This window comes from Callithrix jacchus, chromosome 9 (assembly GCF_049354715.1).
Source record: "Callithrix jacchus isolate 240 chromosome 9, calJac240_pri, whole genome shotgun sequence".
Taxonomy (NCBI): Eukaryota; Metazoa; Chordata; class Mammalia; order Primates; family Cebidae; genus Callithrix; species Callithrix jacchus.
In genome coordinates this window covers 88,979,771-89,005,661 of record NC_133510.1, presented here as the reverse complement: position 1 = coordinate 89,005,661, position 25,891 = coordinate 88,979,771, and the positions used below count along the sequence as shown (strand labels likewise).

Genomic DNA, 25,891 nt, shown 5'->3' with positions numbered 1-25,891 from the left:
CTTGTTCTGAGTAGCAGATGTGAAGTTGAGGGCAGGGACGTTTTTTAACCAGAGTTACAAGGTCCTTGAGGCCTCAAGCAAGCCTAAGACTTGCAAACTTTCCACTGGGCTACCTCACAGGCTTTTGTGCCCTGATGTGGCTATAGGCTTTTAAGCTGTCTCAGCTGTGTGCAAGTTCTTGCACTCTGCTGACCTCAAAGAAGTCATATGCAAATTTTAAAACTGTAGAGACAGAGAGTGTTTCCTTAAAAAGTGGGGTATGCATGGTACAAATTATGCTCCTATTTTAGATTCTGTTTTTGGCTCAGCATAGTGGCTTACACCTGTAATCCCAATACTTTGGAAGGCCGAGGTAGGAGAATTGCTTGAGGCAAGGAGTTTAACACCAGCTTAGGCAACATAGCAAGATTCCTGTCTTTACTTAAAAAAAAATAGATTCTGCTTTTGGGGAATGTTCATCTGGTTTATAGCTCATTTCCCTATGCAGTCCCATGCCAAGTCCATAATTGATTTCTTTATGGACACCAGGGGTGGGTTTCATAGAATTTGCAGTATCTATTACTTTAGCTTAGGAATTCTAGACTAGCCTGGGCAACATATTGAGACCCCGTGTCTAAAAATAATAATAACAATAATAAGAATGCTATGGAAAATCAGTTTGCAGCTGGGCACTGTGGCTCACGCTTATAATTCCAGCACTTTGGGAGGCCGAGTTTGGGTGGATTTTCTGAGGTCCGTAGTTCAAGACCAGCCTGATCAACATGGAGAAACCTCATCTCTACCAAAAAAATACAAAACTTGCAGGGCATGGTGGCACATGCCTGTAATCCCAGCTACTCTGAAGTCTGAGGCAAGAGAATCACTTGAACCCAGGAGGCGGAGGTTGCGGTGAGCCCGGATTGCACCATTGCACTTCAGCCTGGGCAACAAGACTGAAACTGTCTCAAAAAATAAAAAGAAAGAAAAGAAGAAAACCAGTTTGCAACAGTGAGAGGTAATAATACTACTAAAATTAAAGCAAGAATAAATGTCCCAGAAGAAAGCCTTTGAAAGCAGGCTCTGACATTTTGCTAGTCTGTGAGCACATTTTAAAGCAGTTGCCATATTAAGCTACTTTAGAAATTACTGATTTCGGATATTAACAATAACATTTTAATTACAATTGCATTTAGGATAAAAATGATATCAGTTGGCATAATAGTATATTTATAAGAGCATTTCTTTAAAGCAATTACATATTTGGTGTTCACCTCTCTCCCCATGAAAACTGTGGTATCAGTTGAACTCGTAAGGGGTCTCTTCAGTCGGAGAGGGGCAAATCCGAAGTCCATTTTCCAAGCTTCACTTTATACATTTTAAATCTTATCAGATTTTAAGCAGGTGAAACAACATAAATGATGTGCAAATCAGCCATTCCTCCTTTGGTTTTCTTTTACGCTTTCTAGAGGAGAAGGTTGAAACTTAGGTTTTTTTTTTTTTTTTTTTTTTTTTGAGACGGAGTTTCACTCTTGTTACCCAGGCCGGAGTGCAATGGCGCGATCTCGGCTCACCGCAACCTCCGCCTCCTGGGTTCAGGCAATTCTCCTGCCTCAGCCTCCTGAGTAGCTGGGATTACAGGCACGCGCCACCATGCCCAGCTCATTTTTTTGTATTTTGAGTAGAGACAGGGTTTCAACATGTTGACCAGAATGGTCTTGATCTGTTGACCTCGTGATCCACCCGCCTCGGCCTCCCAAAGTGCTGGAATTACAGGCTTGAGCCACTGCGCCCGGCTGAAACTTAGGTTTTTTATGAATTGTAGACCAGTCTTTCATGCATTATTGCTATAGAACCTGAAGAATCTATGCCTGATAATTACCCACATTATCTTCATTTAATTTCTTCACAGAAACACAAGGGAGACCTAGATTCAGAATAGGTGATGAGCTAGACCTGTGACATTTGTTTTATTGAAAGACAAAATCCAAAATTCAAATCAGTGAGAAAGGGGGAAAAAAACAGACGTCCTTCAGATGTGACAGGTGTTACGTGGGGGTAGCAGTGGCTGACGTGTCCTATTCAGCTAAAAGGGTCAATGTCAGAGGGGGAATAAATAACTGCCGCCTGGCAGGGAGTGGTTTTTATGGAGGATTTAGCATTTCCCCTTTTGACCAGGATTATAGAATAAAGAAGATGCTCTTTAAATTTCTGGACGCCACTAAATTTAAAAGCTAACGTATTTTATGAAGATGAGTTAGGATGAGAGAAGGGTTTGCCAGATAAAATACAGGATACTCAATTAAATTAGAATCTCATATAAACAGCAAATAATTTTTTAGTATATAAACAATTATAATTTTTAAGTGTGTTTCAAGCAATATTTGGGACATACCTATACAAAAAAATTATTCACTGCTTATCTGGAATTCAAATGTAACTGGGTGTCCCGTGGGTTTTATTGCCAAACCTGGCACCCCTTGATGGGGGACTTGTGGGAGAAAAGAGAATATCTGCTGCTGTCTGCTACAGGCCATCTTTTCCCTTTCGGACACCCTTCTATTTTGAGAGAGAGAGAGAGAGAGAGAGAGAGAGAGAGAGAGAGAGAGAGAGAGAGAGAGAGAGCTGCTCCCCTCTCTCCTTTCTTCTGCCTATTAAACTTTCTGCTCTTTAACCCACCCACGTGTGTCCATGTCCTTAACTTGGCCTGAGATGACAAATCCCAGGTACTTACCCTAAACAATGATGTTGCTTTATTCGGTGTGGTGACAGGTGCCAGTAGTTCTAGCTACTCAGGAGGCTGAGGTAGGAAGATCCCCTGAGCCCAGGAATTTGAGGCTGCAATGAGCTATGATGACGTCACTGCCTCCCAACCTAAGTGACAGAGAGACCTTGTCCTTACAAAAAAGAAAAAAAAGAATAAAGAGCATAGAGGAGGGCAGGGAGGTTGGGGAAGGGAAATGTGAATCCACTTGTACATACACAAATCCATTTGTATGTATGCATTCTTTGGGAAGAAGAGTACATATCTTCTATTATATTTTAAATAATTAAATTTATTTTTTCTTTACTTTTTTTCATTTTTATTTTACTTTGAACCCTGAGAAGCTATATATTTTAAAGAATTTTATACAAACCACTGTGCAGAGTAAAAAATATATCTTAAAAAAAAATTTTAAAGATGGCTTTGGCTGAAAGTTGGACAGGTAAAATGAACTCGAAGCAACAGCTGGAGGCCCAGCACAGTGGGCACATCTATAACGCTAATATATTATTTGTTGTGTGGGAAGCCAAGTCAGGAAGATTGTTTGAGGCCAAGAGTTCAAGACCAGCCTGGGCAGCATAGCAACACCCTATCTCATTTTTTTTTTCAAGATGAGATCTTATTCTGTCACCCAGGCTGGAATGCAGTGGCACTATCTCAGCTCACTGCAACCTCTGCCTCCTGGTTCAAGCGATTCTCCTGCCTCAGCCTCACAAGTAGCTAAGAATACAGGCGCACACCACCACACGTGGCTAATTTTTGTATTTTCAGTAGAGATGTGGTTTCACCATGTTGGCCAGGCCGGTCTCAAACTCCTGACCTCAAGCGATCCATCTGCCTCTGCCTCCCAAAGTGCTGGGGATACAGACGTGAGCCACTGCACCCAGCCCCATCTCTATTTTTAAAAAGCAAAAGAAATAGTGGGAAAAAACTTGCTTCCTTTTCTAAGCAATGAGATGTCATGGTAGCATATTTTTCTCATGACAGCCCTATTGGTTCCTTACCATTTCTTAATTCTTAAAGGAATAAAATATTGTTTTAAATAAATCAAGGTTTACTGAAGCACACTGAAAATCTTTGTGTTCTCTTTGCTTATTCAGATTCAGTATATAAAGCAAAGGGAAATAAGAAGATAATGAAAAATTTACCTACTTTATGCTTTCACTCATGGTCAAGTACCCTTGTTTACCTACCTCAGATTAATAATTGCTCCTTAGTAAATACCAAGGCCTTCTGAAAACAAAGACATCCTCAATATAGCTTTAGAGCCTGGTTCTAGGGTGAAACAGCTTTAGAACACCTGCCAACAGTATTTGTCATAGAAATATAATAGAATGCTTGACATACTTTGCTCATGTGATTTTCTGTCTGAGGACAAAACCTCTATCACAGAAAACATAACACCTACACTCACCAAGAATCTAGCTGGGATGGGAGGGGAGGTGGAGGTGAACTTCACAAAATCTAGAGATCACACATTTCACACATTCCAAGTGCTGAAAATAAGTGTTCTTGCACCTCCAAAGTTATTCTCACAAAACAAGGTGCAATGATAAGTTAACATCTAGGTTTCAGTTACCACTTAGCTGCAGGAGAGTTTAAAAAATTATTACATTTATGAAATTAGATTTAATAAAAAATTTCTTATAAACAAAACATAACCTTAAAGAGAGCCTATATATTGTCATGTATCATGGCAATCTGTAATCAATTAAATAACTTAGAGACCAGTGACCTTTTGTTCCAGTGAATTGATAATCATAAATGTATACATTTTCCAATACAGTCTCCTCATTTAAAAAATATACATTTTTTCATAAGCAGAAGACTCAAAATAAATGTTCTAGTTTTTTTTTTTTTACCATTTTTCACAGTATAAGGCACTTATTTTTTATTTTAATATCATTCCCTTTTTTTTTAAAGGCAAAGGAACCACAAGTGAACACACTAGTCATGACCCATCAGAATAACAAAATGCTCATCTACAAAAACATTTCCCGATTTCTTTCTGAACCTCTTCCTACTGGGAAATACTGCTGTTTGCTTAAAAAGTGGTGAGAATATATTATGATTCTTCCTTTTAAAAAATTAAATTTGGATACATTTAAGGTATACAAGTGCAGTTCTGTTACATGGATATGTGTAAAGTGGTGAAGTCCAGGCTTTTCCTTCAACCAACACCAGAACAGTGTACATTGTACCCATTAGGTAATTTCTCACCCCTTACTCTCCTCCCACCCTTCTGAGTCTCCAATGTCTATTTCACACTCTATGTTCACAGGTATACATTATTTACCTCCCAGTTATAAGTAAGAACATGAGGTATTAGACTTTCCACTTCTAAGTTATTTCACTTAAGATAATGGCCTCCAGTTCCATCCATGTTGCTGCAAAATACATGGTTTCATTATTTTTTATGGCTGAATAGTATTCCGCTGTGTATACATACCCCATGTTCTTTATCCAATCATCCTTGGATGTGATTTCCTTTTCTTAGCATATTCTTGGGGTACTTCTAAATCAGTTCTTTTACTTATTAAGTTTTTGGGGAAGGCAATTTGGTAAGTTTCATTTTCATTACTTTTACATCATCCTTCTGCAAAGCCATGTGCCACAATTCAGAGCATTTTTTGTGTGTAAGACCACAATAAGGGCTCCTTCTCATTTGCACCTGGAGAAGACCCCATCCTGGAAATGAAGCCCTCTGTCTTTATGATCCAAGTGTCACCACACGCTTTTATTTTTGTTTTTTATTTTTTATTTTGGGGGGGGGGAGACAGAATCTTGCTCTGTTGCCCAGGAGTGCAATGGCACAATCTTGGCTCCCCACAACCTCCATTTCCTGCGTTCCAGCAATTCTCCTCTCTCAGCCTCCCGAGTAGATGGAATTACAGGTGTGCGCCACTATATCTGGCTAATTTTTGTATTTTTATTCTTTTTTTTTGAGCCGGAGTCTCCCTGTGTCACCCAAGCTGGAGTGCAGTGGCGTGATCTCGGCTCACTGCAGCCTCTGCCTCCTGAGTTCAAGCGATCATTCTGCTTCACCCTCCTGAGTAGCTGGGACTACAGACGTGAGCCACTGTGTCTGGCCCAATATGTGGTTGTTAGTAGCTATGACCTTTACTGAACTCCTTTTCTTGACTTCCTATACCTACACCTGCCTGGGCTATTTTTGTATTTCAGCAAGGGGTTGTGTGCAGCTGCTGTTTCTGGCAGAAAATAAAAAAAGAGTGCAAGTAAAAAGTGAACGGAACAGGAAAGACCGTCATTTTTTCTTTATCAAATCCATGAGATCGTCTTCTATTCCTTTCTCACTCAGCTCATCCAGACTGTAGTATCGGTGAACAATTTTGTCAGCAGTGACCACCACAACTCGGAGCCCGTGGGGGTCTAGGCCCAGCTGGCATCCGATGGCGGATGACACCACCATGTCGAGGTTCTGGTAGGTGCCCCCAGCATTCCTGTGGTAGTGGCCTGAGAACACGGCTTTGACACCTGCGTGGATGAACTTGTCTGCCAACCTCTTCCGAGCGGGCTTGCTGAGGTTGAAGTAGTCGTCGTCATCCTCATCGATGCTTTTCAGGAACAGTGGGATGTGCTGGAAGACGATGGCATGCTGGCAGTTCCGCTGCCTCGCGATGTTCAGCTGCTCATCCAGCCACTGGTCCTGTGCCTGCTTCAGGCCAGGACATTTGGAGGGGTTCTCGTAGAACTGGGAGTTGAGGACCAGGAACAGCACACCTCCGACCCAGAAGCTAAAGTAGTCATCTCCCCAAGTCTGGCAGAACTCCTCAATGGTCTCGGATGTGGGGACATTGCCAATGTCGTGGTTGCCGCTGACAAGGACCAGTGGGATGGCCCTGTCCACTGTCTTGAGCACTCGCTGCAGGTCCTCTGTCTGCTCCTTCCGCCACGGCTTCCCGGGCATGGCGTGGATGAGGTCGCCGCACAGAACAAAGAATTTGGGTTTGGGGTTCAGCTTGTTGACAGCCTGGACAGCTTGCTCAGTTAGACGGATCTCCTGTCCCCATTCGTCACCACCATTGTCACAGTCCCCAGTGGACCAGGCCTTCATCAACCCAAACTGTGGGTCTGTGCCCAGGATGAAGTAGAATGGGCCTTTCCATTCCCCTTCCTTTTCTGCGGGAAACGCGTCCAGGGTCCTGTTCCGGGCTTTATGGAAAACACCCGCCGCCTCTGCAGTCGACATGGCGATCAACTTTCCGGGGTTCACTCACAACACTGCGTGGGAGGGAGCCGCGCGATTTCACACAGGCCAGCCGCTAGACCTGTCCGGCTTTGGGCAGCGCCCTTTGCTCTCGGGGCGGGACCGGGGAGGGACTGGGTGAGGCCTCAGTGTTCTAGTTTTTAATGCAATACTACAATGCAGAATTTTAATCTGTTATACATTGATATCCATGTGTCTGGAATGTCGGATGCAACTGTATTTGAAGCAAGGGATTGGGCACTCAAGAGACCATCTTAGTTCTGCTTAATCTGGAGGGTAAGAATGGCCTGTCCAACCAAGTCTGTTTCCTTCTTTCTCTCTTATATTTTCATTTTCCTCCTGGACCTTTGCATAGATGAGTAAAGAACTTGTGAGAACTATAGGTTTTATCTACTTCAGCAACTGCTCCCCACCCAAGGTACAGTGGCTCATACCTGTAATCCCAGAACTCTGGGAGGCTGAGGCTGGTGGATCCCTTGAGCTCAGGAGTTTGAGACCAGCCTGGATAACATGACAAAGCCAAGTTTCTAAAAAAATTAGCAAGGCATGGTGACGCGTGCCTGCTGTCCCAGCTACTCAGGAGGCTGAAGTGTGAAGATCACTTGAGCCCAGGAGGAAGAGGATGTAGTGAGCCGAAATGTTGCCACTGAACTCCAGCCTGGGCAACAGAGCAAGACCCTGTCTCTGGGTGTCAGAGGAAGACCACCCTGAGATAATGCACTTTTATTCCCCTTCTTTGTTACTATTGCTCCAGAAGAGCTGTTTAATATACACCTTTCTAAAAACATTGCAAACTCCTTAATAAAGTAATCTGCTTTGCACCTCCGTGACCAGGCTCTGTATGGGACACACAGTAGATACTCCCAAAAATGTGTGTTGAGTGCATGGGTTAAAGTAAAAATAAAGTAAATGGCAAGGAGGAGTTAGATATTGTTGGGTTTCAGGAAGCGAAACCCTGAAGACAGGCACTTTGGCATGCTGAGAGACTTTAGAAGCTGCCTAAGAATCAAGACCCTTCTAAAACCTTGTTTCTGCCTCCCCTAGCACAGGGTGAGTTTCTGTTTTAGTTTTTCTTACCTGATCAGGAAAGCTTCTTTCCAAGAGAAATGCAATTGTCTTAAGACTCCCTCCCTAGAAATCTCATCGAGAACCAGAAATGATCAACCATCAGAGAAAAGCAGAGACTGGGGTCACCATACTCAGAAAGACTTTGTTTTGTTGAGAAAAGGTCTCACTCTGTCATCTGGACTGGAGTGCAGTGGTGCCATCTGGGCTTACTGCATTACTGCAGCCTTGGCTTCCCGGACTCAAGCAGTCCTCCCATCTCAACCTCCCAAAAAGTGCTGGGATTATAGGCATGAGCTACTCTAACCAGCCCCAGACAGACTTTTCATCTATTCTTCTGAGGGCAGCTCTAAGAAATTACCTGGGGGACTCTATCTGCATAAAGCAATGTGTGGCACAGTTCCACGTCTCACCTTCCCTTAATGTCTGCCTTCCACCTTCCTCACCCATTCATTCTTCCCGATGATTTATTGCCCTTCAAAAGAGATGCATTCCTCATCTCCTCCCACCCCTATGAAAAAGGGTGCATAAACTTCTATACCACACTGGGTATTCAGGTAATTAATCTGTGATACCCGCCCCCCCCCCCCCCCCGCTGCACCCTTGAGTACATTAGTAACTTTGTACTCCTGTTCTCCTATTAATCTGCCTTTTGTCAATTGCTTTTCAGCAAAACTTCAGAAGCAGAGAAAGTTTTCTCTTTACCCCTCCAAGGCATTTGGAAAACCACTTCTATAGTGGTTGAATAGTGTCCCCTCAATATTTCTATCTGTTCAAAATCTTAGAGTGTGACACTATTTGAAAACAGGATCTTTACAGATATGAGTTATGTATTTCAAGATGAAATAATCCCGGATTTGCAGTCTACTTTAAATACAATGACTAGTATTTTTATAAGGAAAAGGAGAGGCCAGGCACGGTGGCTCATGCTTGTAATCCCAGCACTTTGGGAGGCTGAGGTGGGAGAATTGCTTGAGCCCAGGAATTCAAGACCAGCCTGGGCAACATATTGAGACTCCATCTCTACTAAAAATTAATTAAAAAAAAAAAAAGCTGGGTGTGGTGGTGCACGTCTGTAGTTTCAGCTACTAGGGAGGGGGAGGGGGAGGGGGGGAGAATTGCTTGAGTCAAGGAGTCCAAGAGGGCATCGAGCCATGTTGCCCCACTGCACTGCAGCCTGAGTAAGAGTGAGACTCGAAAAGAAAGAGGGAGAGAGAGAGAGAAAAGAGAGGGAGATTGGAGACAGATATACATAGAGAAGATGACCATATGAAGATGAAAGTGGAGATTGGAATTATGCTGCCATAAACCAAGAAACAGGAACCAGCAGAAACCAGAATAATCAAGGAAGGATTCTCTTCCAGAGTTTGCAGAGGGAGCATGGCCCTGCTGCCACTCTGACTTTAGACTTCTGGTCTCCAAAACTATGTGAATAAATTTCTGTTGTTTTAAGTCACCTAGTTTGTGATAATTTGTTATAGCAGTCCTAGAAAATGAACACACCATCGTTTGGACTGCAACTGTGATCTGAGATGATTGAAAAATGACTGCAAACTTATTTTCTCTTCTCATTCCCACAGAACTAAGAAAAAAATACACAGGCATACCTCAGAGATAGTGCGAGTTTGGTTACAGATCCCCACAGTAAAGATAGTATCACAATAAAACAAACCTCATAAAATTTTTGGTTTCCCAATACGTACAAAAGTTATGTTTAAACTATACTATAGTCTGTTAAGTATGCAATAATGTTATGTCTAAAAACCTCAATGGACAAATCTTAATTTAAAATTTCTTTTTTTTGAGTCTTGCTCTTTTGCCCAGGCTGGAGTGCAATGGCATGATCTTGGCTCACTGCAACCACCACCTCCCAGGTTCAAGTGAGTTTCCTGCCTCAGTTTCCCAAGTAGCTGGGATTACAGGCACATGACACCATGTCCAGCTAATTTTTGTATTTTTAGTAGAGACAGATTTTGCTGTGTTGGCCAGGCTGGTCTCAAACTCCTGATCTCAAGTGATCCGCAAGCCTCAGCCTCCCAAATGCTGGGATTACAGGCGTGAGCCACCAGGTGCAGCCTAAAAATATTTGTTGCTAAAAGAATGCTAATGATCATCTGAGCCTTCAGTGAGTTGTCATCTTTTTCGCTGGGGGAGGGCCTTGCCTTGATGTTGATGGCTGCTGACTGATCAACATGTTGGTTGCTAAAGGCTGAGTTGACTGTTACAAAATCTCTTGAGATGAAACAATAATAAAATTTGCCACATCAATTGACTCTTCCTTTTGTGAAAGATTTATCTATAGCATATGATCTGTTTGATAGTATTTCACCCACAGTAGAACTTCTTTCGAAATTGGAGTCAGTCTTCTCAAACTTCGTCACTGCTTTATCAACTAAGTTTGTCATATTCTAAATCCTTCGTTATTTTAACAACATTCAAAATGTCCTTCCCAGAAGTAGATTTCATCTCAAGAAATCACTTTCTTTGCTCAACCATTGGAAGCAACTCTTCATCTCTTCAAGTTTTATCTCGATATTGTAGAAATTCAGTCACATCATCGGATGCCACTTCTAATTCTAGTTCTCTTGCTATTTCTATCACATCTGCCATTCCTTCCTCCACCAAAGTCTTGAATCTCTCAAAGTCATCTATAAGGAAGAAGAATCAACTTCTTCCAAACTCTTGTTAATGTTGATATTTTGACTTCCTCCAGTGACTAATAAGCATTCTTAACGGCATCTAGAATGGTGAATCTTTTCCAGGTGTTCAACTTTTCCCAGACTCATCAGATGAATCACTATCTATTGAAGCTGTAGCTACCTGAAACATATTTCTTAAGTAAGAAGATTTGAAAGTCAAGGTTACTCTTGATTCATGGGCTACAGAATGAATGTTCTATTAGCAGGAATGAAAACATTAATTTTGCAGAACTCCTTCAGAGCTCCTGGGTGACCAAGTGCATTGTCAAAGAGCAGTCATACTTTGAAAAGAATCTTTTTTTTTTCTTTTTTTCCCTGAGCAGTAGGTCTCAATGGTGGGTTTAAAATATTCAGTAAACCATGCTGTAAACAGATTTTCTGTTTGAAATATCAGAAAGTTTGAATTGTTGAGAGAATCACCAAAACTGAACATGAGACACGAAGTGAGCACATAATGTTGAAAAAAATAACACCAGTCACCAGTAGACTTGCTGGACACAAGGTTGTCACAAATCTTCAATTTGTAAAAAATGCACCAACAGCAAAGTGCAATAAACCAAAGCACCATAAAACGAGGTATGCCTGTATTATACTAAGTGTATAATAGGATATGCAAAGACATACACATAATTTTACATATGTCATTGCTAAAATTATTTCCCCATTTAACAAATGAGCACATAGGGGTTGAAAGAGTTTAAATAACTGGTGTCAAAAAGTGTGTAATAATAAGAGCTAATATTTGAGTGACTACTCTGTGTTAGACACCATCCCAGGCTCTTTATATAAATTAGCTTATCCTGACAGCAAAACAATACAGATAGGTACTTTTCAATATTTCTCTTTTTAAAATGAAGGAACTGAGGCACAGAGTGTAAATGATGTGCCCAAAGTCTCTAGCACTTGGCAAAGGAAGGATTTGAACCCAAGGAGGATGATTCTAAAGCCCAGGTGCTATGCTGTATGTGGACACTGTTGCTCACCCCCTGCCCCACCCGCAACCCCGCCTCTGATTTCACAGGCACTCCACACACCCACTAACTGCCCTTTAGCATCTTGTCCATGTGGTTCCATTATCTCATCAATTTCCAACAGAATGCTTTCTTTAACTCTCTTGCCAGTGCTCTTATCACATCAAAATAGCAATAAAGTATGCCTATTTTTCCTGATTTCAGAGCTAATCTTTACAAAATGCTTTTGATATTTGAAGCAAATCTAGTGGCCAAAATATAACGTAAGCTTCTATGATGTGTTCTCTTTGGGATCCCAGCAGCAAAGCCTATCTGTTTTGTCTGCATCATTTGATCAAAGTCAGTATTCTGCATTTATAGGTGTAGGCAGTTCTGAAGGCACCTTCTTATTTGTCACAATTATACAGTTGTAGTTTGATAAATGTTCATCACCTTGGTACAACAACTGATTCTGTTTTTGTTGTTTTTTCTCCCTTTTCCAGAATTGTATGTTTTCACATATGTTGGATAATAGGCAGAGAGTGGAGACCCAATGAACTTGTGATATGAGGGAGGTAAGAAGCTTCAGTTGACCTCAAATGTGAAATAATATCCTTCCTGAATAAGCAAGAATGTCAAGCTTTTACTTTCTACATCTTGCCCTGTACTTTGTACCAATCTCAAGTCCCATATGATGCACTTTCTAGATGAGAAGTTTTGTTTGTTTTTTTTTTAATTTTTTATTGCATTTTAGGTTTGGGGGTACATGTGCAGAACATGCAAGACAGTTGCATAGGTACACACATGGCAGTGTGTTTTGCTTCCTTTCTCCCCTTCACCCACATTTGGCATTTCTCCCCAGGCTATCCCTCCCCACCTCCCCCTCCCACTGGCCCTCCCCATTTCCCCCCAATAGACCCCAGTGTTTAGTACTCTTCTCTCTGTGTCCATGCGTTCTCATTTTTCATCACCCACCTATGAGTGAGAATATGCGGTGTTTCATTTTCTGTTCTTGTGTCAGTTTGCTGAGGATGATGTTCTCCAGATTCATCCATGTCCCTACAAATGACACAAACTCATCATTTCTGATTGCTGCATAATATTCCATGGTGTATATGTGCCACATTTTTCCAATCCAGTCTATCATCAATGGGCATTTGGGTTGATTCCAAGTCTTTGCTATTGTAAACAGTGCTGCAATGAACATTCGTGTACATGTGTCGTTATCGTAGAACGACTTATAGTCTTTTGGATATATACCCAGTAATGGGATTGCTGGGTCAAATGGAATTTCTATTTCTAAGGCCTTGAGGAATCGCCACACTGTCTTCCACAGTGGTTGAACTAATTTACACTCCCACCAACAGTGTAAAAGTGTTCCTTTTTCTCCACATCCTCTCCAGCATCTGTTGTCTCCAGATTTTTTAATGATCGCCATTCTAACTGGCGTGAGATGGTATCTCAATGTGGTTTTGATTTGCATCTCTCTGATGACCAGTGACGATGAGCATTTTTTCATATGATTGTTGGCCTCATATATGTCTTCTTTCGTAAAGTGTCTGTTCATATCCTTTGCCCACTTTTGAATGGGCTTGTTTGTTTTTTTCCTGTAAATCTGTTTGAGTTCTTTGTAAATTCTGGATATCAGCCCTTTGTCAGATGGGTAAACTGCAAAAATTTTTTCCCATTCTGTTGGTTGCCAATTCACTCTATTGACTGTTTCTTTTGCTATGCAGAAGCTGTGGAGCTTCATTAGGTCCCATTTGTCTATTTTGGCTTTTGTTGCCAATGCTTTTGGTGTTTTGTTCATGAAGTCCTTGCCTACTCCTATGTCCTGGATAGTTTTGCCTAGATTTCCTTCTAGGGTTTTTATTGTGCCAGGTCTTATGTTTAAGTCTTTAATCCATCTGGAGTTAATTTTAGTGTAAGGCATCAGGAAGGGGTCCAGTTTCTGCTTTCTGCACATGGCTAGCCAGTTTTCCCAACACCATTTGTTGAACAGGGGATCCTTTCCCCATTGCTTGTTTTTGACAGGTTTATCAAAGATTGTGTGGTTGTAGATATGTTGTGTTGTCTCTGTTGCCTCTGTTCTGTTCCATTGGTCTATATCTCTGTTTTGGTACCAGTACCATCCTGTTTTGATTACTGTAGCCTTGTAGTATAGTTTGAAATCCGGTAGTGTGATGCCCCCCGCTGTGTTCTTGTTGCTTAGAATTGACTTGGCAATGCGGGCTCTCTTTTGGTTCCATATGAAGTTCGTGGTGGTTTTCTCCAGTTCTGTGAAGAAAGTCAATGGTAGCTTGATGCATATAGCATTGATTCTGTAAATTACTTTGGGCAGTATAGCCATTTTTACGATATTAATTATTCCTAACCATGAACATGAAATGTTTCTCCATCTGTTTGTGTCCTCTCTGACCTCGTTGAGCAGTGGTTTGTAGTTTTCCTTGAAGAGGTCCCTTACATTCCTTGTGAGTTGTATTCCAAGGTATTTTATTCTTTTTGTAGCAATTGTGAATGGCAGTTCGTTCTTGATTTGGCTTTCTTTAAGTCTGTTATTGGTGTAGACGAATGCTTGTGATTTTTGTACATTGATTTTATATCCTGAGACTTTGCTGAAGGTGCTTATCAGTTTCAGGAGTTTTTGGGCTGAGGCGATGGGGTCTTCTAGGTATACTATCATGTCGTCTGCAAATAGAGACAATTTGGCTTCCTCCTTTCCTATTTGAATACCCTTTATTTCTTTTTCTTGCCTGATTGCTATGGCTAGAACTTCCAGTACTATAATTGAATAGGAGTGGTGAAAGAGGGCATCCTTGTCTAGTGCCGGATTTCAAAGGGAATGCTTCCAGTTTTTGCCCATTAAGTATGATATTGGCTGTTGGTTTGTCATAAATAGCTTTGATTACTTCGAGATACGTTCCATCGATACCGAGTTTATTGAGGGTTTTTAGCATAAAGGGCTGTTGAATTTTGTCAAATGCCTTCTCTGCGTCAATTGAGATAACCATGTGGTTTTTGTTTATGGTTCTGTTTATGTGGTGAATTACGTTGATAGACTTGCGTATGTTGAACCAGCCTTGCATCCCCGGGATGAATCCTACTTGATCATGATGGATAAGTTTCTTGATTTGCTGTTGCAATCGGCTTGCCAATATTTTATTGAAGATTTTTGCATCTATGTTCATCATGGATATTGGCCTGAAGTTTTCTTTTCTTCTTGGGTCTCTGCCGGGTTTTGGTATCAGGATGATATTGGTCTCATAGAATGATTTGGGAAGGATTCCTTCTTTTTGGATTATTTGGAATAGTTTCAGAAGGAATGGTACCAGCTCCTCTTTGTGTGTCTGGTAGAATTCAGCTGTGAACCCATCTGGACCTGGGCTTTTTTTGTGTGGTAGGCTCTTAATTGCTGCCTCGACTTCTGCCCTTGTTATTGGTCTATTCATAGTTTCAGCTTCCTCCTGGTTTAGGCTTGGGAGGACACAGGAGTCCAGGAATTTATCCATTTCTTCCAGGTTTGCTAGCTTATGTGTGTAGAGTTGTTTGTAATATTCTCTGATGAAGGTTTGAATTTCTGTGGAATCTGTGGTGATTTCCCCTTTATCATTTTTTATTGCATCTATTTGGTTGTTCTCTCTTTTCTTTTTAATCAGTCTAGCTAGTGGTCTATTTTGTTGATCTTTTCAAAAAACCAGCTCTTGGATTTATTGATTTTTTGGAGGATTTTTCGTGTCTCAATCTCCTTCAGTTCAGCTCTGATCTTAGTTATTTCTTGTCTTCTGCTGGGTTTTGAGTGTTTTTGATCTTGCTCCTCTAGCTCTTTCAATTTTGACGATAGGGTGTCAATTTTGGATCTCTCCATTCTCCTCATATGGGCACTTATTGCTATATACTTTCCTCTAGAGACTGCTTTAAATGTGTCCCACAGATTCTGGCATGTTGTGTCTTCATTCTCATTGGTTTCGAAGAACTTCTTTATTTCTGCCTTCATTTTGTTGTTTATCCAGTCAACATTCAAGAGCCAGTTGTTCATTTTCCATGAAGCTGTGCGGTTCTGGGTTGGTTTCTGAATTCTGAGTTCTAACTTGATTGCACTATGGTCTGAGAGGCTGTTTGTTATGATTTCAGTTTTTTGCATTTGCTGAGCAGTGCTTTACTTCCAATTATGTGGTCAATTTTAGAGTAGGTGTGATGTGGTGCTGAGAAGAATGTATATTCTGTGGATCTGGGGTGGAGAGTTCTGTAGATGTCTATCAGATTTGCTTGCTCCAGGTCTGAGTTCAAGCCCTGGATATCCTTGTTGATTTTCTGTCTGTTTGATCTGTCTAATATTGACAGTGGGGTGTTAAAAGTCTCCCACTATTATTGTGTGGGAGTCTAAGTCTCTTTGTAAGTCTTTAAGAACTTGCCTTATGTATCTGGGTGCTCCTGTGTTGGGTCCATATATGTTTAGGATCGTTAGCTCTTCTTGTTGTATCGATCCTTTTACCATTATGTAATGGCCTTCTTTGTCTCTTTTGATCTTTGTTGCTTTAAAGTCTATTTTATCAGAGATGAGAATTGCAACTCCTGGTTTTTTTTGCTCTCCATTTGCTTGGTAAATCTTCCTCCATCCCTTTATTTTGAGCCTTTGTGTATCCTTGCATGTGAGATGGGTTTCCTGGATACAGCACACTGATGGGTTTTGGATTTTTATCCAATTTGCCAGTCTGTGTGTTTTGATTGGTGCATTTAGTCCATTTACATTTAGGGTTAGTATTGTTATGTGTGAATTTGATACTGCCATTTTGATGCTAGCTGGCTGTTTTGCCCGTTAGTTGTTGTAGATTCTTCATTATGTTGATGCTCTTTAGCAATTAGTGTGATTTTGGAATGGCTGGTACTGGTTATTCCTTTCTATGTGTAGTGCCTCTTTCAGGAGCTCTTGTAAAGCAGGCCTGGTGGTGACAAAATCTCTGAGTACTTGCTTGTTCACAAAGGATTTTATTTTTCCTTCACTTCTGAAGCTCAGTTTGGCTGGATATGAAATTCTGGGTTGAAAGTTCTTTTCTTTAAGGATGTTGAATATTGGCCCCCACTCTCTTCTGGCTTGCAGAGTTTCTGCCGAGAGATCTGCTGTGAATCTGATGGGCTTCCCTTTGTGGGTGACCCGACCTGAGAAGTTTTTTTTTTTTAAGAGACCTTAAATTTTTCTATATTTACTTTTTAGAGTGATGGTATAGTTTCACCATGTTAGTAATTCATGTTATATAAATGATAAGCCAAAGAAAGAAAAATAGTGAAACCAACTGTAAATCCAGCTAAATTTAGTTTCTATAATTACTACAAAATTTGCTGTTGGTGCACCTGATCCAAGAAGAGTCATTCACAATTTCTGCCTTGCATGTTTCCCTCCTGGGTACAGAAAATTGGTTTAGAAGTCGGCTTCTGACCCAAAATCAGCCAATCCAATGCCTGCAATTAGAGTTTTGGAAAGGTGCCTAAAAAGACATTAATTTTCCTCCAGATGACAGAAACTAAAGTCAGGTAAATGTGGCAGCTCTTGGTATACTTAGATGCTGAGGATCAGACAGAGTGGCTTGGTAATGAGAGAAACAAATGAGGCAGTCACACAGAGAAAAAGGAAATTAAGGAGCAGTAAAAGCCTTTTATGACCCTCCCTCCATTCTGCCAACCTTCACGGCTCATGCACTTCTGCTAACTATAATACTTACCTGCTGTTGTTTACCAAATTGCCTCAAAACTAAGTGGCTTAACACAAAAGCATGTATTATCCCACAATTTCTGTGGGTTGAGAATCTATACAGGATGTAGTTGGATCCCCCATCTCAGAGTCTTTCATGAGATTGCAGTCAAAGTCCTTACTGAGGCTGTGGTTTCATCTGAAATTTCAAGTGGGGAAGGGTCCTTTCCCAAGTTCATTCATATGGTTGCAGCAGGATTCAGTTCCCTGCAGACTGTTACACTAAGAGCCTCAGTTTCTCACTACCTGTTGGCCAGAAGCTGCCCTCAGTTTCTTGCCACATAAGCTTCTCAGCTTACAGCATGACATCTGCCTTCATCAGAGTGAAAAGAGAAAGAGCAACCAAGAAGGAAGTCACAGTCTAACTAATCTCAGGGGAGATTACTTTTGCTGCATTTTGCTTGTTAGAGGTCACTACAGCCTGCCTGTAGTCATGGTAGGGAAATGGCACAAGGTGTGGGTATCAAGAGGCAGGAATCTTTGAGAGACATTTTAATGGCAACCTAGCACACAATGACACATTTCAGTCCTTAGGCACTGTGAAACAACCCTAATATCCCTTCAATACCTCTTAATGCTTGCCTAAATTAGTCAAAATTGTTTTCTATTATTTCCAACCAAACTTCTTACATATATCCTATAGTTTAATAAAATCCAAATTTAGAATCAAGATGTAATTGTATTATGAGAAAATGCATTACTACAATTCTAAGTTCCCTTGTCACACATACGCAGACTATTTAATGGTGATAACAGACTATTTAATGGTGATAAAGGCTGATATATGAGAAAACGAAATATTAATAATTCTTACTACTAGGAAAATAAATCCTGTGAAGATTAAAATTACTGAAATTTTCAACTAGTCAGTGAAAATATATGATGGTTGTGACCTTTCTTCCTCTCCTCCTTCTTTCCACCTCCTCCTTCTTTTAAACCCCTAAATACTACCAGGGAGGACATTTATTTTTCCAAGCTTTTAGTTTTCTAAACATCTTAATTTTCTCTCATCATTTTATAGAGTGGGAAAAGTAAGCAAAAAAAAAAGGATAATACTATGACAACTTTGAATATTTCTCTGCTTTTGATGACAAAGTACATTTTTGTGGTAATTATAAACATTGAAAAAAAGAGAGTGAAAACCCCTTGTCTTGGGTTACTGTGTCAATCTGTAGGAAATCAAGCAGCATTTCAAAAAACACCTTTAGCAAAAAGTCCCCTCCCTGGTTTTTCCTGCAAACATTAACCTCAAGCATTTACTTCCTTCCATATTATTTATACATTTAACCTCAAAATTTTTTTTAAGAAGTCACAAGTAGATCTAAGAAAAGGCCCAAATGTCAGCCATCTGTAGACCAGACCTGACAAGCTTCCTGGAGGAGATGAAAACCTCTCATTTCATAGAACTGAAAAAGGACCATTGTATACACCAGAAGCTGGGGTGCAGCTCCTCCAGGTCTCACCGCCAAATCAGGAATCCTATAAATATGCACCTCAGCCACATAAACAGTTTCTCTTCAGTTTCTGCATTGGAGTTTATCTTTGCTGTGCAGAATCAATTTATCTTTGGACAGAAAAATTGCAAGAAATCAAAAAAGTTGGTTTAAAAAGCAAACAAAGAGACAGGATGGGCATGATTTCCTAAACAAACTAGAACAGAGCCATGTGTTGGATGCTATGTAAGAAAGCAAAGAAATTCCCCAAAGATTACCTTGAGTTGGTTTCTCATTTTAGTAGATTTCTTGTGTCTCTTGGTTCTATCAATTTAAATACAGCCTTAAGGATACAATGACAGTATAAACTATGTTTAAAAGAGACCTTCGAATCAGAAAAGGAAGTTTGGTGCCTCCCAAAAGGAGTGTGAAGGGCAGGAAAATATGGTGAATATATATCACATTTCCCAGGCACCTCTTCTGGATTTTGACAGTTATAAAGCAGAACAAATAGATAAAGAAGACCCACAAATGTTTTTTTTTTTTATTAAGATGACATACATTTCATTTCTACTCTTTCTCAGTTCATGAGACCCCAAATAACATATAGACACTGAAAAAAACCTTCTTACAACCTTCTTACACTTTTCTATACTGCTGGTTTTGCCAGCCTTTTCAGTGTTGGTTTGGACCCTACTGATCTATAATGCTGATTTTTTCAATAGGGTATCCACCAGCTGGTTCTGATTGGCACTTTTCATCTTCAAATCTGCAATGTTCTGCCTCACTGACAATAGCAGATGGGCCAGTAAATCTTGTTCTTCACTTCACATTAGGATCACCTGGGAAAGTGTTAGAAAAACAAAATCCCAATGTCCAGGCTTCTCCCTAGACCAGTCAAATCTGAAGAGTCATTCACAATCTCTTTAGTGGTAGGATTCATGCACTGATATTTTTTGAAGCTTCCCAATGACTCCCATGTGCGGCCAAAGCTGAAAACCCACTAGATTCTATTTTGGTATATTAACTATGATCTTAACCAATGAAAATTGCTGAACTGCTGGGGATTTGATTAAGCAACGGAATATTCCTTAGAAACACAATGAATACCCACTAATTTTAGGCAGTAACAAAAGATTATTGGGCCCTTAATATTCTTTTTAGGGAAACACATTCCACAGAATTCCACAGCTGTAGAAGACATGTTCTCTTTTATGAAAGAATATGCCAACAGGTCCATAGGAAGAAAAAATATGGTGCTGCTTTTACTACACTACCAAAGAGAGCAACACAAGAAAAGCATCAATTCCTAACTAGGGCGAAAGTGCCTATAATATATCACAAACGTGAGAAGCAACTTTTTCACCATTAAATTGACCCGGACAAAGCAGTTAATAGAATCTTAAAGTCTAGACGGAATCCTTTAAAATGTATAATCATATTATTCTACATCTGAGGAACTTAGAGTCAGAGGTAAGTGGCTACTCTAAATGTATTGCTCATGAGGGGTGTTATAAAAACTGCCCTTCTCCTCATTCTAGTCCAGGAGTTGCATTTTTGATGTGTGCAAAAGCATTTTATTTTATGTATGGCCAATAGTAAATGCTCAATAAATTGTAGCCATTGGGAGAAGTAATGATGGCAGTATTAATGATCACATTGGTAATAATAACGTCTGCAGGGTTTTATTTAGTGTTATAATCACTGCCTTAAAATCCTTAGCAAATAAAAACTATTTCTTGCTGGGCACAGTGGCTCATGCCTGTAATACCTGCTACTCGGGAAGCTGAGGTGGGAGGATTGCTTGAGGCTAGGAATTTGAGGCCAGACTGGGCAACATAGCAAGACCCCATCTCTAAAAACAAGCAAACAAAAACTATTTCTTTTGTTGATGATACCTTATTTATTTGAAACACAATAAATTTAAAAGCAAAATAATAAAAGGGGGAATAAAAAAAGCTTTTACTTAGAGCTTCAATGAAAACTTAGCATAGCCTTTCACTATTTAATGACTCATCCATTGAACATTTTATGTAATTAATTATAAAATATACGTAAGTTGATCTGATTTTGTCTAGAAGATTCTAGAGTATCATTTTCCTGATGAATATACTATACATATGTTTATATTTAAAGAGTTAAAGGTACTTTCACATGTTACTTAATTCAGTTCTCACATATAATCAGAAAACAGAGATATTATCCCCCCTTCTTTAAAATGAAAAAACGTAAGCTCAGAGAACGAAATGGACCTAGCTAAAGTGGCTCCACTAGTAAGTGGCATGGCTAGTATTTCATCACAGGTTTCCTGCCTTTGAGAGCTTCCTTACGTTACTTCTTTGGACTGTGTCACTCTAGCCATTTGAATAATTAACTTTACAGAGCAATGGTCTAATGCTATATCCCTAGCTTTCATCAGGCAAAATGTGAAACATGTCTATTTGAAAAATTGCATTTTGAAAACACAGGACCTCATTATGTTGTTCAGTGTTTCTCCTTTAAATTCTCAAAGATGAATTATTCTCCAAGTTCAGAGTCAGGAAAATATCAATATAACCCACCAAAGCTGGGAGCTTTCTTTTGTTAGATCTGGAGTGATATGATCCACTGAAAGTCCCTCCTTACCTTGGCTTCTAGGGTGCTTGGAGACAAGTTTTATACTTAGTCACTCCAGTTCTGATTCTTCTCAGTCCAAGTTTCTACTGCATCCCCTCTCTCTTCTTTTTCCTCCCAAACCACTATCACCTTTAATATATGACTTTTGCTTCCTTGTGTTTATCAATGATTCAGTTTTACTGTACTGTGATTTTGGTAAACATCTGTAGTGTTCAAGAGGAGGATTTGTCCCCCTTTTGGTGATAATAGAACTCTAAAACTTCTTGGTTACATCATATTTTTGACTATCTGATGATTATGTTGTTATCAACGCTTCTTCTGCAAGAAATGAAATATAACAACATTACAGTGCATCATCCTTTGTTTTGTTTTCGCTGATTTGGGTAGAATATAGCAAAAATAAAAATATGTTAATTTTCTGTCATTTTGGTAGTAAATCATGGTTAACAGAATAAAATAAAATAATTTTATGAATATTTTAACCTTTTAAAACAAGGATGTCTCAGTTCTTATGGCATCAAAATGCTCAAATTAAATTCACAAGGCTCTTTGGGACCAATTATATTGGTGTTTAACCCTCCCAGTGTCTTTTTTGCATCTTAACGTAATTGATTTCTTTATCAATAATGTCAAATATGTAAACCACTCCTGCTTAATTGTATATGTGTACTATGATTGTTTCTCTAGTTGGTATTATTCAGATTCAGTGCCTCAAAATTGAGGATAATCATCTCACCCATGGTCCTCTTCTTAAAGGTTCAAAATGTGGCTTAAAGTATGTTATGTGTGGTTTGCAGAATCAGTTTGATATCTTTTAGTTATACCTCCTGTTACTGACTGAATGTTTATGCCTCCTAAAATATGTATATGTTGGTTGGGAATGGTAGTTCACACCTGTGATCCTCGGTGTGAACTCTTAGCTTAATCTCAGGAGGCCAAGGTGGGAGGATTGCTTGAGCCCAGGAGTTCGAGATCAGCCTGGGCAACACAGATCTCCTCTCTACTAAAAATAAAAATAAAATTAGCTGGGCATGTTGGCATGCACCTTTAGTCCCTCCCACCTGCTCAGAAGGCTGGGGTGGAAGGATCACTTGGGCCTAGGAGGTGAGTCTGCAATGAGCTATGGTTGCACCACTGCATGCCAGCCTGAGCAACAGAGCGAGACCCTGTCTAAAAATATGGATAAGTTAAAGCTTTATCCCCCAATGCAATGATATTTTGAGATAAGACTTTTGTCTTATCTCTGTGGTAATTAGGGTTAAGTCAGTCATGATGGTAAACTCTCAGGATGGGATTACTGGTTTTACAAGAAGAGAAAGAGAGAGAGAAGGAGGAGAAAGAACTCTTCACCACGTTGAGGACATAGCCAGGTGGCAGCTATCTGAAAGCCGGAAAGAGAGCTTAGACACAGACTCTGCCAGCACCTTGACCTTGGACTTCCCAGCATCCAGAACCATGGGAAATACATTTCTGTGGCTTCAGCCACTCAATCTGTGGTACTTTGTTACGGCAGCCAAAACTGCGTGAGACACAGCCTATGAATACTTCCAGTCTGTTTTCAAAAAAGTTATAGTCTTTCCTTTTTATTTGCTATAAATATAGCAGTTAAGAAAAAATATCTGGTAAAATCAAGAATAAATAACCAGCCAGGCACAGTGGCTCATACCTGTAATCCCAGCACTTTGGGAGGCCAAGGTGGGTAGATTACCTGAGGTCAGGAGTTCAAGACAAGCCTGGCCAACATGGTGAAACCCCTTCTCTGCTAAATACAAAAAATAAGCCAGGCATGGTGATGCATGTCTGTAATCTCACCTACTTGGGAGGCTGAGGCAGGAGAATCACTTGAACTTGGGAGGCAGGCATTTCAGTGACCTGAATTGTGCTATTGCACTCCAGCTTGGGCAACAAAAGCGAAACTCCATCTCAAAATAGATAAATAAATAAATAACCAAGCTTGTAAAGTAGTATTTTATCTCCATGACGGGAAGAAGATTTCCCATTAAAAGGCAAATCTTCCCTTTCAAAAGTTTGAAAGAGTTCTTTAAAAAGAACATTATCTGGTTAAATATAAGTTGTTGGAGATGCAAAAATCTAAGAAAGTTTTTGGCTTTTATCCCATAACAAATTCATTTGAGAGTTAATTGGATGCATTTTAATTCATGCACAACTCTGACATTTCCTCCTTGTTTCTTTCCCCTTTGTGGACAGGCAAACAAGCACACATAATCAGTTTCATTCTATTCTTTCCATTCTTTAACATTGTCTCTTTTTGCTTTTTTTTTTTTTTTTCTGGAAGCACGCTGGTATGGTGAAAGAACACTGGTGTCAGAGTTTTAAGAGTTGTGTTAGCTAGGAGACTTTGTGCAAACATTGAATTTTCTCCCGGATTTCCTGTCAGTAAAATACAAACACTGATACCTGCTGAATTTAGCTCATGTGATTTTTGTAGATTATATGAATACTTTAGTCAACTGTAATTTTATTCAGTAAGCAGAGTCAACAAAGAAAAACTGCCATGTGCCATGGACTGTGCAAGGTGCTTGGAATAGAATGATAAAAACTACAAGTTCAAATTTTCTTAATTTTTTTTTTTAGACAGTGTTTCACTCTGTTGCTCAGGCTGGAGTGCAGTGGCATGATCTCAGATTACTGCAGCCTTAACCTCTTGGCCTCAGGTGATTCTTCCACCTTAGCTTCCCAAGTAGCTGGACAACAGGCCCGTGCCGCCCAGCTAATTTTTGTGTGTTTTGTAGAGAGGAGGTTTCTCCATGTTGCCCAGGCTGGTCTCGAACTGCTGGGCTCAAACAATCTGCTCTCCTTGGTCTCCCAAAGTGCTGGGATTACAGTCATGAGCCACTGTGCCTGGCCTTAAAATAAATAAATGATTTAAATAACACATTGCTTTGCTCAAGAATCTCTCATTCTGTTAGAAAAAAACAGACAAACACATAAATGTGGGTCCAATAATGTGCTCTTTTGGAGCACTTTGTCCTACTAGTTTTATTATAACTTATAACTCTTATTCTGCCTCTGCTTCTGTTAATGTCTCCTTTCTTTACAAGGTTATGAACTCCATGAGGGCAGTGTCTATTTTGCATACTGTTCTCTCCACAGTGTATCCAGTATAATTATCTAGGAATTGAGAGAAAAAAAAAAATCTGGTAAGCCACTTGAAAATTCAGTGTGACATTATTTTTAAAGCCATTCAATGTTAATTGACATTTCCACTTTAATCTTGAGGAGGAGAAAATCCCAACCTTCCACCGTTACACAACCTGAGAGCTTTTACTTACAATTCTTTACAAATCAGTTAACTATGTGTAATTCCTATCACTGGACACCATTCTTCTCTAACATGATTTTGTATTAGTAAATAATCAGGTCAGGTACCAGTTCTCATCCTCTCAGCCTAAATACATTAAACCAACAACAGTGAAAGAGGAAAACGAAATGGGCTTTATTTCCCATGTACACAAGGGTGCTTGGTTTAAATAATAGCCTTAAGTGTTCCATGGTTAGACTCTTTCTACACATTTCTCATTTCAAGCTGCAACCTGTTTGTCCTTGCTGTAAATAAATCAACAGGGTGCATAATCTTGTCCTGTAACCACCTGCAAATCCCAGGGATGTGCAGAATTCATCAGCTTCAAGGTATATGAGGCTGGAATTTGAAAAGAAAATCCTCTCACTTTTAAAGAAATGCCCTTAGCAGGGATTTATACTGAGAAGTCACCTTCACCTTTAGTAATGTGAATATGTGTTTAATTCTCTTACCAAGAAGAGTTTATGGAAACTGGGATCCTGAAGGAATGCTGGGTTTTCGCCGGTGTCTGCCATTAATTTATTTTGTTTTCTAAAATCTGATTCCCTAGAAAGATAGATGCATTTGAAATTATAATTAAAAACAGTTAATTCCGGTTCAGTTGATATTATATTTCAAAAATATATGCATTTATAATTTATATTGTGTCCTAAAAATTAGAAAACCAAATCAGAAAAATGCTCATAATTTGGAGAAATTTCAGAGATTCTCTAAGTTATTTTTTTCCTTTCAAGAATGATGGGAAAGGAGAAAGGATATATGGGTATAAGGCAAGCAGGCCCCCTGGCTCTAAAAATCAACTTAATGGTAAACGGCTGAGATTTTCTAGCCATTCTGACCCCATTTGATAAGATTGTATTGCTTTGTCAGATCAGACCTTGTGTCAGAGAACCAGGTGTCTACTTTCCACTTAAAGATTGAGCAGCAAGAGTCAGTATGTCTGGTTACATAGATCACAGTCTCCTCTTGACCTGTAGCATTACACTTGCTCTTTGCTGCAGCAACAGTTTTCCTAGAGATCTCAAAATGGTGCTGATGTGTGGGAAAGAAACCTTCATCTCCTTATTTCTCCCCAAGCAGCAGATGCTACAA

The 25,891-nt window shown here is 39.9% G+C and overlaps 1 protein-coding gene and 1 pseudogene across 3 annotated transcripts in view; one reads left to right on the top strand and one right to left on the bottom strand.

Moving 5' to 3' along the window:
* The window catches only part of LOC144577781 (uncharacterized), a 72,049-nt gene that overhangs the window by 27,375 nt on the left and 18,783 nt on the right, over positions 1-25,891 (top strand). The window contains exons 3-4 of one of the 2 annotated variants that reach the window (XR_013522369.1): positions 12,186-12,401; positions 16,848-19,380. The gene's annotated coding sequence lies outside the window, so the exon portion shown is untranslated. Of the gene's footprint in view, positions 1-12,185; positions 12,402-16,847; positions 19,381-25,891 lie in introns of those variants that run through there. The other variant, XR_013522368.1, reaches the window with a different exon arrangement.
* Positions 4,605-7,061, bottom strand: LOC100404671 (serine/threonine-protein phosphatase CPPED1 pseudogene; annotated as a pseudogene). The gene has a single exon (XR_013522366.1). The product of XR_013522366.1 is annotated as a serine/threonine-protein phosphatase CPPED1 pseudogene (transcript).